Source organism: Macrotis lagotis, chromosome 2, assembly GCF_037893015.1.
Source record: "Macrotis lagotis isolate mMagLag1 chromosome 2, bilby.v1.9.chrom.fasta, whole genome shotgun sequence".
Taxonomy (NCBI): domain Eukaryota; kingdom Metazoa; phylum Chordata; class Mammalia; order Peramelemorphia; family Peramelidae; genus Macrotis; species Macrotis lagotis.
In genome coordinates, this window is record NC_133659.1 from 81,044,244 (window position 1) to 81,056,453 (window position 12,210).

General features: G+C 33.7%; 1 protein-coding gene across 4 annotated transcripts in view; it reads left to right on the forward strand.

The window, feature by feature from the left end:
• HMCN1 (hemicentin 1) overlaps nucleotides 1-12,210 on the forward strand; it is an 814,916-nt gene that overhangs the window by 309,669 nt on the left and 493,037 nt on the right. The window lies entirely within an intron of this gene.

Sequence of the window (12,210 nt, forward strand, 5' to 3'; positions counted from 1 at the left end):
CAAGTACTTTAAAAGTACTTGAACAAAAATATAGTTATGTTTGCCCTCCAGCCACGAATTTCATCGGCTTCATTGTAACATGATTCTATTTACTTTTCAGTTTCTCTCTTAAGAAGTGGCACCTCTCTGTGAGGCTCCTGGGAGCTCTTATTATCCAAGCTTAAGGCAGCCTTCTCTTCAGTGCCCTGTCTGTCTATCTGAGTTTCATTAGCACACATCACCACTAAATTTAAGAAATATAATACTGGTTCTTTAGAATCTCTCTCTCTCTCTCTCTCTCTCTCTCTCTCTCTCTATCCCATATTTTTCTTGCTTTGATGTTTTATTTTTCCTTTTCCCTATTCTTGAAATAGAATCTTACACATAGAACAGGACATTAGGAATCAGTATTTTGGATATATTTCTTATATAAATGAGTAGAAATTGATGTGATTTGTTAAAAAGGAACTTGTTTCTTGTTTTAAATTGAGATCAATTTTAATACAGTATACAAGGAGAGATTTATGCAGCAAGAGATTTTTCTGGACTTTTAATTTTTATTGTAATATTGAAAACACAAATTGGACTCATCTAACTTGCTGTGAGGGTTGGCATGATATAATAGAGAGGGTATTGTACTTGTAGTCAGGAATATCTGAGTTCAAATCATTTCTCAGACCCTTATTAGAAATGTGACCCTGAACAAGTGGCTTAACTTCTCCGTGCCTCAGTTTCCTCATCTGTAAAATGGATCTCTAAGGTCCCTTTTAGCTCCAAATCTGTGACCCTGTAATACAGTTTAGTGTTTATACATTTAAAGAAATAATGTAGATTTAGTTCTGGAAAGTTCTTTGAGGTCTACTAGTCCAATTCTCTTGTTTTACTCATAAAAAAATGGGGGCCAGAGAGTTTATATAACTTGCTTGGAGTCTCATATATATTTAGAGATAGGACCCAAATTTGAACCCAGGTCTTTGGACTCCAAATCCAATCATCTTTTTCTATGTTGTCCCCAAATCATTATGCCTTTACCTTTACTGAATTCAGTTTCTTAATCAGATTATCTTTGTTGTTTTTCAGTCATGCCCAACTAAGTCATATTTCAGTCATTATCCCAACTAAGGTTTTCTAGTCAAAGATGCTGGTGTGGTTTATCATTTCCTTCTTTAGCTCAATTTACAGATGAGGAAACTGAGGCAAACAGGATTAAGTGACTTGCCTAGGGTCACACAGTTTCTGTAATCACATTTGAATTCAGGAAGCTGAGTCTTCTTGACTTCAGGCCCACTACTCTCTCTATTGAGCTACCTACCTGCTCCTTCTACTACCACAGTTTTAATCTCATAAGATGTTCCTTATGCCTTAGACTACTCTGATCTAATAGATGCTGTTTTCCTAAATCTGTGGTGTTGTGACAAATTGCAAGTATTTCATTACTTTTAATAGCTCTTTGACATAAAAGAGCTTGATTTTTCTTTGATAACAAACAACTTCTATAAGTAAAATTTAAAAATGACTTTTTTAAAAACTTTGTGACTTTTTAAATTGTTGAATTCAGCATAAAAAAGACTGCTTTATGATCATGTGTGGAAGTTGATCTATCCTGATCATTGGAAATAATCTTCAGAATGACTGGAACAGAAGTTTTGTGAAGAGTATAGGAGAGGGTAATTATTGGTTAAACTAATGTGCTATTCTTATGGTTTAGCAATTATATGGTAACAAATACCCCAAAGAAAAAATCTGTCTAAAGCAATATAGACGTAAAAAGTAAAAAAAAAAAAAATACATGAATAAGTTAGGCTTTAGGATTATAACTTCATAGATTTGAAGTCTTAGACTTTAAAGAAAGTACTTCATTTTAGAAATGTGGAAACTGAGGCCCAAAGAGGTTGTGCAAAAGGGCACACAGGGGAAAAGGTAGAAGAGCTGGGATTTTTAAACCTAGGTCTTCTGACTACAATTAAATTATATTGGTGAAATGATTAATTATTAATTCGAACTGATTTTAAGTGATCTCTCTTGTGAGAGCTCAATTATCTAGAGTTTCTATAATCATTTTTTAAGAAAGTAAAATTGAGCAGATCCTCCTTTGAACTAAAGCTATATAAGAATTACTTTTAAAGTAAAGGTGATGGAGAAAAAAATAAAACTTTATCTGTTGATAACTTTAATTTGTTCTATTAATTCACTTATATCTGATCGTATGTTCATTGAATTATATTGTTTGAGGATTCCTAAATTTTTTGTCCTTTCATCAATCCTTATCTTTCTTTACCTCTCTGTAATTTATGGCCCTTCCTCTTGGACAGGTTTTCTTCCTTAGCTCTTTTGAGCTTTCTTCTTGATCTCCTGCCTGATCATTCTTTTCAGTCTCCTTGGCTGTATTATTACTCATGTCAGGCTCTCATAAGGAAAGATGTTCTTAAAGTTTCTGTTCTGGGCCCTCTTCTCTTTTTAAACCCTCTCCCTCTGGAATGCCATTAGCTCACATCAGTTAATTTATCATTTCTATGTACATATGATCCCAAAATCTTTATATTGCTATGTCCCAGAAAACCAGTTACTTGATGGACATCTCCATGTGGATGTCCTTTTAGCACTTCAAAGTCCATATATCCAAAAAGGGAATTAATTATTTTCCCCCCGCCAACTCACCCTTTCCCAAACTTCCCTATTTAGGTTGAGGTCACTACCATATTGCTTTTTTTTTCCAAGTTCACAACCCCAGAGTCATCTTTGTCTCTTCACTTTCCCTTACCACCATCTTTTATTATATCGGTTGCCAAATCTTGAAATTTCTATCTCTATTATATTTTCCCATATCTATCACCTATGCTCCATTTAAAAGTCTGCCACCCTAGTTTTGACTCTCATCATCATCATTCGTCTAAATTATTCCAATAGCATATTATTTGACCTTCCTATTTTTAGTTTCCTCCCTCTCCAATCCATCCTCTCTAAAACTGCCAAAATGATCTTTCTAAAGACTATGTCATTCTGCTACTCAGGTATACTTAAGTATAGCTGTCCTTTGTTCCTGGGTGGGTGGGGGGGAATCCAAATTCCTTTACTTGACATTTAAAATTCTTAATAATCTACTTTTTTTTTTCTGATTTAGTTTATATCCCTCTTCTTCATACATTCTCTATTTCAGCCAAACTACCTTTTCACTGATCAAATGAGATAAATACTTAGCACAATGTCTAGGAGGCATTTAAGTAATGCTTGTTCCTCCCTGTTCCTTTGCTATTTCCCAGAATTAAGCATTCCATTTTTAGACCCCCAGGCCCCAGAGCTAGAATTGCTCTTTGCTCACCTTCTTTCAAGTCTCAGTTTAGAGGTCCATTCCTAAACCTTTCTTGATCCTTTTAGCATTCTTTTCCTTCTCAAATTAACTTATACTTGCATATCTATGTAAATGTGTTCTCTTTCCATTAGATAAGAAATGTCCCAGAGACTGTTTTTTTTTCCCTTTCTTTTTTTCTATCCCTAGTACCCAGCTCTGGGCTTTGCAAGTTATGGAAGCTTGAAAATTTTCTATTGAGCAAATGAAAGAATAATTGAAACCTTTTCTCTACTGTCCATTTTGTTATCAGTATCAATGTTTTCATTGTTTGTTTATAGTTAACCTTGAATTTCATAGCTGCTCACAAATATCCCTGTGACAGATAGACTGTCTTTGTTGCTGTTAATTGAGACTCTAATGTCAAAATCATGTTAGTGAGAATAGGAAATATATTGTTCAATTATTTTAACTTGTCAAAACATCTTACTATCAATTCTCCTATTTGCTGAAGTGTGGTCACAGCTGAGATTTGGAGTACAACCTAAAAAAACTTTTCAAGTAGGTGGCTAGTCTTTGGAGTTTAGTGAAACATAAGGACATTGTAGAAGAGGGAAAGCAGACAGGGAGAGTGGAGTGAGGTGTGAATGTACTATCCAGAGCAAGGAGTATGTGCATGTGGGGCTTACCTGGGAAATATGGCAGTGCTAGAAAAATACAAAAGGGGAGAAAGAAAAGTCACAACAGCTTTTTGATGTTGATCAAACTAATGGTGATAACACATTCACCTTGAACTTACTTGCTAAGAAAATTACCTGAAATTTAACTTCCCCAATCCACAATGCTTTTACAATTTGTGTGTAATGAATGCTAGGTTCCAGCTAATTGATTCGATCATATTTACATTCTTCTTGATGTTTGTCTTTTATTCTTGAAAAAGACCATGACATTAGGGAGGTGATGCCATGACAAGCAAGTGAATTGATTTTGAGTAGGGGGTTGCTATGCTAAGTCACTAGCCTTACTTTTCCCTTTAGAACCACCTGGGTCTAATGCCAGATTTGAATCAGGACAATTTGAGATTGCCCTGGTTGCTGGATAGTCAGGGTTAAGTGATTTGCCTAAGGTCACTCAGCTTGTCAGTGTCACATGTTGGAGGCCAGATTTGAACCCAAGTACTCCTGACTCCAGGTGCTCCATTCACTTTACACCAGCTGCCCCTGTGTCTTATAAAAGAGAAGTAGGGGAAAGTAGGAGAAAGAGAAGAGAAACATTTTATCTTGGATGATTTGCCTGATTTGAAAATATAGCCCACAGGCAAAACTTTTTCTCTTCCCTACAGCCTCCCATTTTGGGGAGAAGTGGATAAGCTCTTATTTCATCCAAATGGCATAAAAACTCTAGCACTGTTGCTACTATGTTCATCTATAGAAGTATCTATGTGATTGATATGATCATAGATCCATAGGCTGAGAACTAGAAGGGACCTTAGCTATTGATTTCAACTTTAGTATATTACAGATTAATTAGTTGAAATTAAAAAAAACCCCATCAATTTACTTGTCTTTTGGTTTGTTTGTTTGTTGAAGTAGCAGGTGAGATAACACTTATCATCATAATGTCAGTCAAAATGAATTGGCCAGGGGAAGCTAGGAGGCCCAGTGGATAGAGATGAATTCAGGAGGACCTGAGTTCAAATGTGTCCTCAGATATGTAATAATTACCTAGTTGTGTGACCTTGGGCAAAATCACTTAACTCCATTCATTACAAAAATAAAAAGAGAGTTGACCATAAAGGCTCTGGTGCCTTACATTTATCAGAAGAGCATTCTTCTGAAGGTGGTTAATTTTTCTATTTTCATTCATCTCTTAGTATTTTAGTAGTTCAAGATGAACAAACTTCCTCTTATGATTGTTCTTTTAGAGAGTTTTATAAGACTTTTTCTTTTTCTTGTTTTCACACTTGAAGCCTTAGCATAAGATGAAGAGTAGACACCTTAATATTGTAGTCAGACAAAGACTGTCCATCTTCTGGATGCTTGCTGGCAAAAAAACAAAAAACAAAAAAAAAACCCAACTCTTTGTTAATTGGGAAAAATGCCTTCTTTATCTTGTGTCTTAGCCTTGACATTTTCAGTAGTATTTGAAATTTTGACTTCAAAGGTAAATCTTCCCTGTCCAAGTCTTCTTGAAAATCTCCACCATGGCACTGGCTTCTCCTACTCATGGCCGTTGTAAAAAGCAACCCCATCATTTTACAGATAAAGAAACTAGGTACAGAAAGACTAAATTACTCCTCAGGTTCTTGGACTCCAATAAATTAAATGTAAAAATAAATCTGATCAAGTAATTATACATAATAGAAATGTGTTACAGTGGAAACAATATTGAATTTGAAATTAAGAGATCTGTGTTTTGGACTCTCTTCTGCCAGTAGTTAGCTGTTCAATTTAGAAGATCCATTTAATGTCTCTGAGCCTTACCATATTCTGTGGAAGGAAAAAGTAAGATTAGTTATCCTTAAGTTTCTTTTTAACTCAAATATTCTTTTATCTACCTTGAGAATATATTAAAGTGTATGTCACTAGAATAGTCTAGGGAGTATTCTAGATTTACCAGGGAGATTAGTTTATGTGTGTGTATATGTGTTTGTGTGTGTGTGTGTGTGTGTGTGTGTGTGTGTGTGTGTGTGTGTGTGTTATGACAAGCTGCTGAAATACTCAGGTCCTTAGTTGTGAATGGTATGGCAAAGCTTAAATTTTTTTTTAATAATCTTTCATTAATTTATATGTTTATATATATTTGTGTGCTAATAGTCACCCAAAGAACAGTTTTCTAAGTGGTTATAGTAATCGAAATACTTGAGAATATTGTTAATGAAATAATCACACTATTTGAAAAGAAAATATTACATAATCAGGAGTTTTAACTAGAACTTTACAAGATATTTCTTCTCAAATGGAAATATTTTTGATATCTAAGAAATGTGGGAGGCAGAGGTGTTAAAGAGATGGAATCAAAGTTCCTTTTTTCTTCTGAGCTCAACTCCCTGGCAAAAGAATTTTGATGAGGCATATATCTTAGAACTAATAGGAAGAAATGGACTAAATGAGAGCTATTTCAGTTAAACACAATGGACTGTTTGATGTTCTTTTATATAATACAAGTATTTCTGAAAAGTAAATCAAATGTTTGTTAAGTTGAACTTTTAAAGAGGAGCTCCTATTTAAATGAATGCTCTAGTAAATCTTATAAAATGAAGAACTTTTGGAAAAAAACCTCAGTTTTATCTTGTTTTCACTTTGGAGTTCCAAACATTTCATCTTTTACCTGTTGAGGAGGACAGGAAAACAGAATTTGTTGCAAATATATATTTTCAAGTTAAACAAATTCCTGTATTAGCTATGTCCTAAGGAAGAGTCATTTTGCAAAGTGATAGCTGCCCTTTCATTTTCTTCTTTGTAAATTTGAGTTTTCTGAAGTTTAGGCTTTCTTATATTATTTCTTACATTGTGGCATTCAAGTTTTTTTTTTTTTGACTTTTGTTCTGGGAAATCTTTAAGTTGTATTTACATATTTTGTCTTAAAGATTATTATGTTCCACTTGTATGGAAATCATGCTCTCTTTTAATATTATTGCTTTTTGCTTCTCTTCTCCCAGATAATCCTTCACTTCTGTGTTTTTTTTTTCATTTCTAATCAGTTATCATCCCTTTTGTTTGTTCCTATGGATCAAAATTTTTCTACTCTGTCCATTATTTCTTCTATTCTTCTTTCCAAAATTTTTATTTCTCTTTTAAACTGCTAAGGAATGCCTGCTATGATTCCATGACCTCTTGGAAATCTGTGAGGTCCTCTGTCTCATCAAGTTTTGATTTATTTTCCTCTGTCAAACAATATTTATCTATAGGTAATTGAATTCTTTTACCTGATATGGAAGTCATCTCTCTTCTCTCTTTAATATCTTTTCTGTTAGTTTATTTGTTTATGCTCAAGGTCTTTGAGGTTTTTATCCCTAATGGATTTCTTTATTAATTTCAGTCTTTTTTTATTTTTTTTTTCTTTATTTCCTCTTAGTGCTCACTTTCTAATTTCCCTGGGACTTGGATCTTAATGCTGGACTCCTTTTTGCTGTTGCTGAATGAGCACATTTATATGGTTTGGATTTCAGAGGCATTTGGAGGAAAGGGGAGCACTATAGAGTTCTGTGCTCACCAAGGTGATGGTTGTACATACTTGCTGCCACAGTAAGGTGGATGATAGATGAGGGAATTAGTGAATATTATTTAATTGATTTTTTAACCTGGTTTGGGATTTTAGTGTACTAGATTTTTGAGAAAGCATTTTATTTCATGCTCATAAATTATATTTTTGGACAGGTGGTGAAGATTGTAGAAAATGTCTGATCCTCCATCTTGTTGGTCATGTGACCCACAGATTTTCTTAAATTATATATTTGATTAAAACATAAAAATCATATAAAACAAGAAGCTCTTTTGACTCTAGGCTGATATCCAGATCCTTCTGTTTGGCATTAAAACCTTTCCCAGTCTAGCTCCAGTGTCCTTTTTTCCAGGCTTATCACCTATTACTCCCTTCACAGATTCTACATTCCAGCCAAACTGGTTTGTTGCTATTTACTATATAGGACACATCTTCAAATCTCTTGAGCCTTTTCACAGGCTTTACCCTGTTTCCTGAGATTCCTTCCTTTCTTAAATATATTTTAGAATCCCGAATTTTCTTGAAGGCTCTCATTAAGTGTTAGTTCCTTTATGGGATATTTTCTGAACCCCTCTCCCCAATGTTCCTGCTCCCTCCTCCTACTATAATACTTTGTGTTTACTTATTTCTGTATGTGTTTTTCCCTCAAAATAGAATGCAAGCTCCCTGAGAATAAGAGCTATTTCTGTCTGTTTTCTTTGACCCTAGTATCTAGCACAGTGTCTGTATCAGAGTGGGTACTGAATAAATGCTTGATCAATAAATGAATGACTGAATTTATTAATTTCATATTAACCAAAACTTAATTGATCAATTTCTAGGTCTGCTACTAGCTAGGAATCTAGTACTACTGAGCAAGTGAGAAATTAAGTAGTTTTGTTATAACCTTTAATGTCTCTCCTGTCTGTTGGAAAGATCTGAAATAAGCAGCTTAGGTTCAAGGGAAAAAAAAACATTAAAAGAAATAACTGTCAAGTTCTATGCAAATTACAGATACACATAAAAGGTAGTGGTTGCAGGTCCTCTATGGAATTCCAGACAGTTTGCTTCTTCTAATTTCCATCACTTATATTTGTTCTTATCAGGTACAGTACCCACCAATTTTCTCAGCAGAAAACCCAGAGAACAAACTGAGAAGAAATGGTCTTTGGTTAGATTTCTTACCTCTAAAATATGTAAATTTATAAGGATCCTATGTTGTACTTGACATTAAGATGATCTTGATTGAGACCCTAATTAAGACCCTACCTTTAACACCCTGAAAGGAAGGACAACTTCAACCTTCAGTACAGTAGGACTTAAGAACTTTCACCATCTTCACATTATTCCTGCTACAAACTTGTTTTTAATATCTCTGTCAGATGCACCTTCACTATTTACTCTTGGATAATATTTAACTATATTATCTGCTACCTGTAGCATATAACTAGCTGAAATACTTAGTGGTTTAATAGATGAAATAGAATACTATATAAAAACACACTGACTTATTCAAAGAGGATGAAGTATCAGGAAATCTCTTTCTAGGAGATTCAATGTCTAGAAACTCTTGAACTTAGGAACCTTAATTGTGGAGTTTCCACCAGAGAACTCTCAAAATCGGTTATGTCTTGAAAATTTCCTTTATCTGTTAGAAAACTTCATTCCAGAATCATGAAGTCAGAACCTAATTTCTCTCTCTGTGTGTATACACACACACACATACACACACACAAGTATATGTGTGTGTATATATACATATACATATATACATATATGTATATTCAGTATTTTTGAATTTCCCTCACAAAATGTCAGCAGTCTCACATCTCTTGTGGCAAAATACTTCTGCTGCAAGTTGGTATTGAGAGAAATCTTCCCGATGACCTTGCCATTCCTCTTTAAGAAGTCCTAAGAAAACTATGAAGGATGATTAAGAATTGGAGTTTCTTCAAGAGCTTAATACTGTCTCCAGAGATGATTCTTTGGACATGATGACTCTTAGAATGAGCCCAGCTTGCATTTTAAGAATCACTAGAAATTTGGCTTTTCTTCAGCTAGCCAATGAGTTGCTTTCATTTATTGAAAAACAACTTATTAATGTTATCAAGTTACTTTTTACTTTATTATTAATATGTTTAGGACATTTCTTTATATTACATTATCTAAGTGTTTAGGAAACTCAAGAATTTGATCAGAAACTGTCCTAAGTTACCTTCTTTATAATTAAAAGTGTGATTGAAAAAGGATAGCTTTTCCATCAATTATTCTTTTTCCTTTTCTATCTTCTTCAGAGATTTATTTCAGACTTTCTTGTATTATATATCTATCATATATATATGATAGATATATAATATAGAGGTTGGCTAAGGTAATAAGTCATGAGCTGACATAAAGTATCTCAAATGGGTGTTCACTAGAAAAGCATGATAGAAAATAGTTAATTCGGCTCCAAACAAGCTGATACTTAATACCTTTTTTTTTTTTGGATGGGGTCATTTACAGTTGAGAAATTTTATTCTTTGCAGGGCTATGAAATGATGAATTAATTTCTTTTGTGGTGCTATTGAAATTCTAGCCAAAATATTAAGAATTTTAAAAAAATATGTGAATTACAACTTTATTAATAAAGATTTACTTCCTCAAAAGTTTTTTGATTGCCCCTTTTTTGAGATTCATGGGGAATTTTACTGACTTTTTGAAACTTCTCAAATTCTAGAACTATCAAATCTCTATACTGTGGATTCAAAGACAATTTGCCTAACCACACTCCTGGGTTTAATATTTGGAAGTTCAAACACCCTAATTGAAGCAATTTTCCCATTAGCACCAAAGCATTGGGGATTTTCCTCTAAGTAGTTTCCTGGAGCAGGTGGGAGGAATTCCTTGAAGTTCATAGACACAGAAGGTGCAGTGGATGCCATTGCTTTAGGGCAACCTATAGTTAGTCTTGTCAAGACTTGTTTGGAGTTGGTTAAAGGGGATAGATGGGAATAGGAGGGATAGAGAATAGTAGAAATATAGTCAGATGGACCCCGTTCATGAATAATCCTAAATAACAGGGAGATCAAGACAAGGTATCAACTCATGAAACCATAGAAATCAGTATTAGCAAGGAGGAATTGAGTTATTGAGAATTAAATATTGGGATTTTGGAATTAAATTTAGCTTTTGTGTATTTAAATTTAGTTCTTTATAAATGTTTGCAAACTCTTCAACAGAGGACACCAAGATACCTCCTTTCTGCTGTCTCTTCCAGCTCTCCATAGGGTTCAATCTCCCCCCCCCCCCAGGGAAATTATTTCCAATCACCCCTTAATCATTCCATCATCATTCTTCCCTCATGCTCTCTCTTTAATCATACTTTATGATGGGAATGTCCTACTTGTCAAAGTTTCCTTCTCCACTTGAATGCTTTTCTGAATCAGTACCTCCTCCCAGCAATCTTCTCTGACTATTTGGAAAACTTACAATGTGGGAGCTTTCATAATTTTCTTTGCTAACAACCTATTTATCTATTAAAAAACACTTATCTTCTTTATTGTTTGTTTTATTGATGCCTTGTGATTGTTCAGTCATGTCCAATCCTCTGATTCCATTTGGAATTTTCTTGGCAAAGATATTGGAATGATTTTCCATTTCTTTCTCCAGCTGATTTTATAGATGAGGAAACTAAGTGAAACAGAGTAGAGTGACTTACCTAGGGTCATACAGCTAGTAGATATGTCTGAGACCAGATTTGAACTCAGGAAGATGAATCTCTTTGACTTCAGGCCTAGCATTCTATCTATTGCAATATAAGAAGTCATGAGTATTCTTATTTACAAAGTGGAGTTAGAACAATTGATTTCTAAGGTATTGTGCAGTTCTAATATTTGCCAGTGCCTTTTGGATAATTATTGTTACTCTCAGAATATAAAATTTAAGGTATTATCATTATAAAGTAAAAATCCCCCTACAAATGAAAAGTGAACAATCATATTTTCTCTTTTATGGATTAGAAGTTGGAGTGATCTGTCATATCAAAAGACATTTCTTTTATTTATATGAAGATAGAATAAGTTCTCTCCTTGTGACACAAAGAAAATGTCTTTATATAGCTCAGAGTTTATAAAGTGTTGTTATACCCCATGGAATTGGAAAACAGTAAATTATGATACTTATAATTGTTCATGACATTATGGGTACTTGTATTTGAATACAAAACTAAGCATGGGCTAGCAGTTGAATTACTGTAAGTGAAAGCAAGATGATTTCAGTTCAAATACTGCCTCTAAAACTTGATAACTCTGTGACTTATGGGTAAACTACAAATCTTTTCTGAATCCACAGGCAGCTCTGAAAGACTTTATAAGTTATATATGAGTTTATCTTACTTGTTGGAAAAATTATTACATTAATTAAATAAAAACTTTGAGATGAAATTTCATATATATATATATATGTATATATGGGCCAACAACAATTTTGAAATGTGACCATGAAAATACTTGATACTGAAAAAAGAAAATACCAAGTCTGAAAGGGGAAAAGAAATAGATATGGCATATAGACCAAATCAAAAGATATTTATAGACAACATCAAACAAAGTAAGTTACATAGTTTACTAGAATCTACTATGATTGCAACCTCAAATCAGAGAGCATCAAAAAGTAATCCTACTATAGCTGAATTGACCACAGAGACAAATCATTCTTGGATCATAGTTTGAGTCTTATAATCTCTTCCCTCTGATCTATTA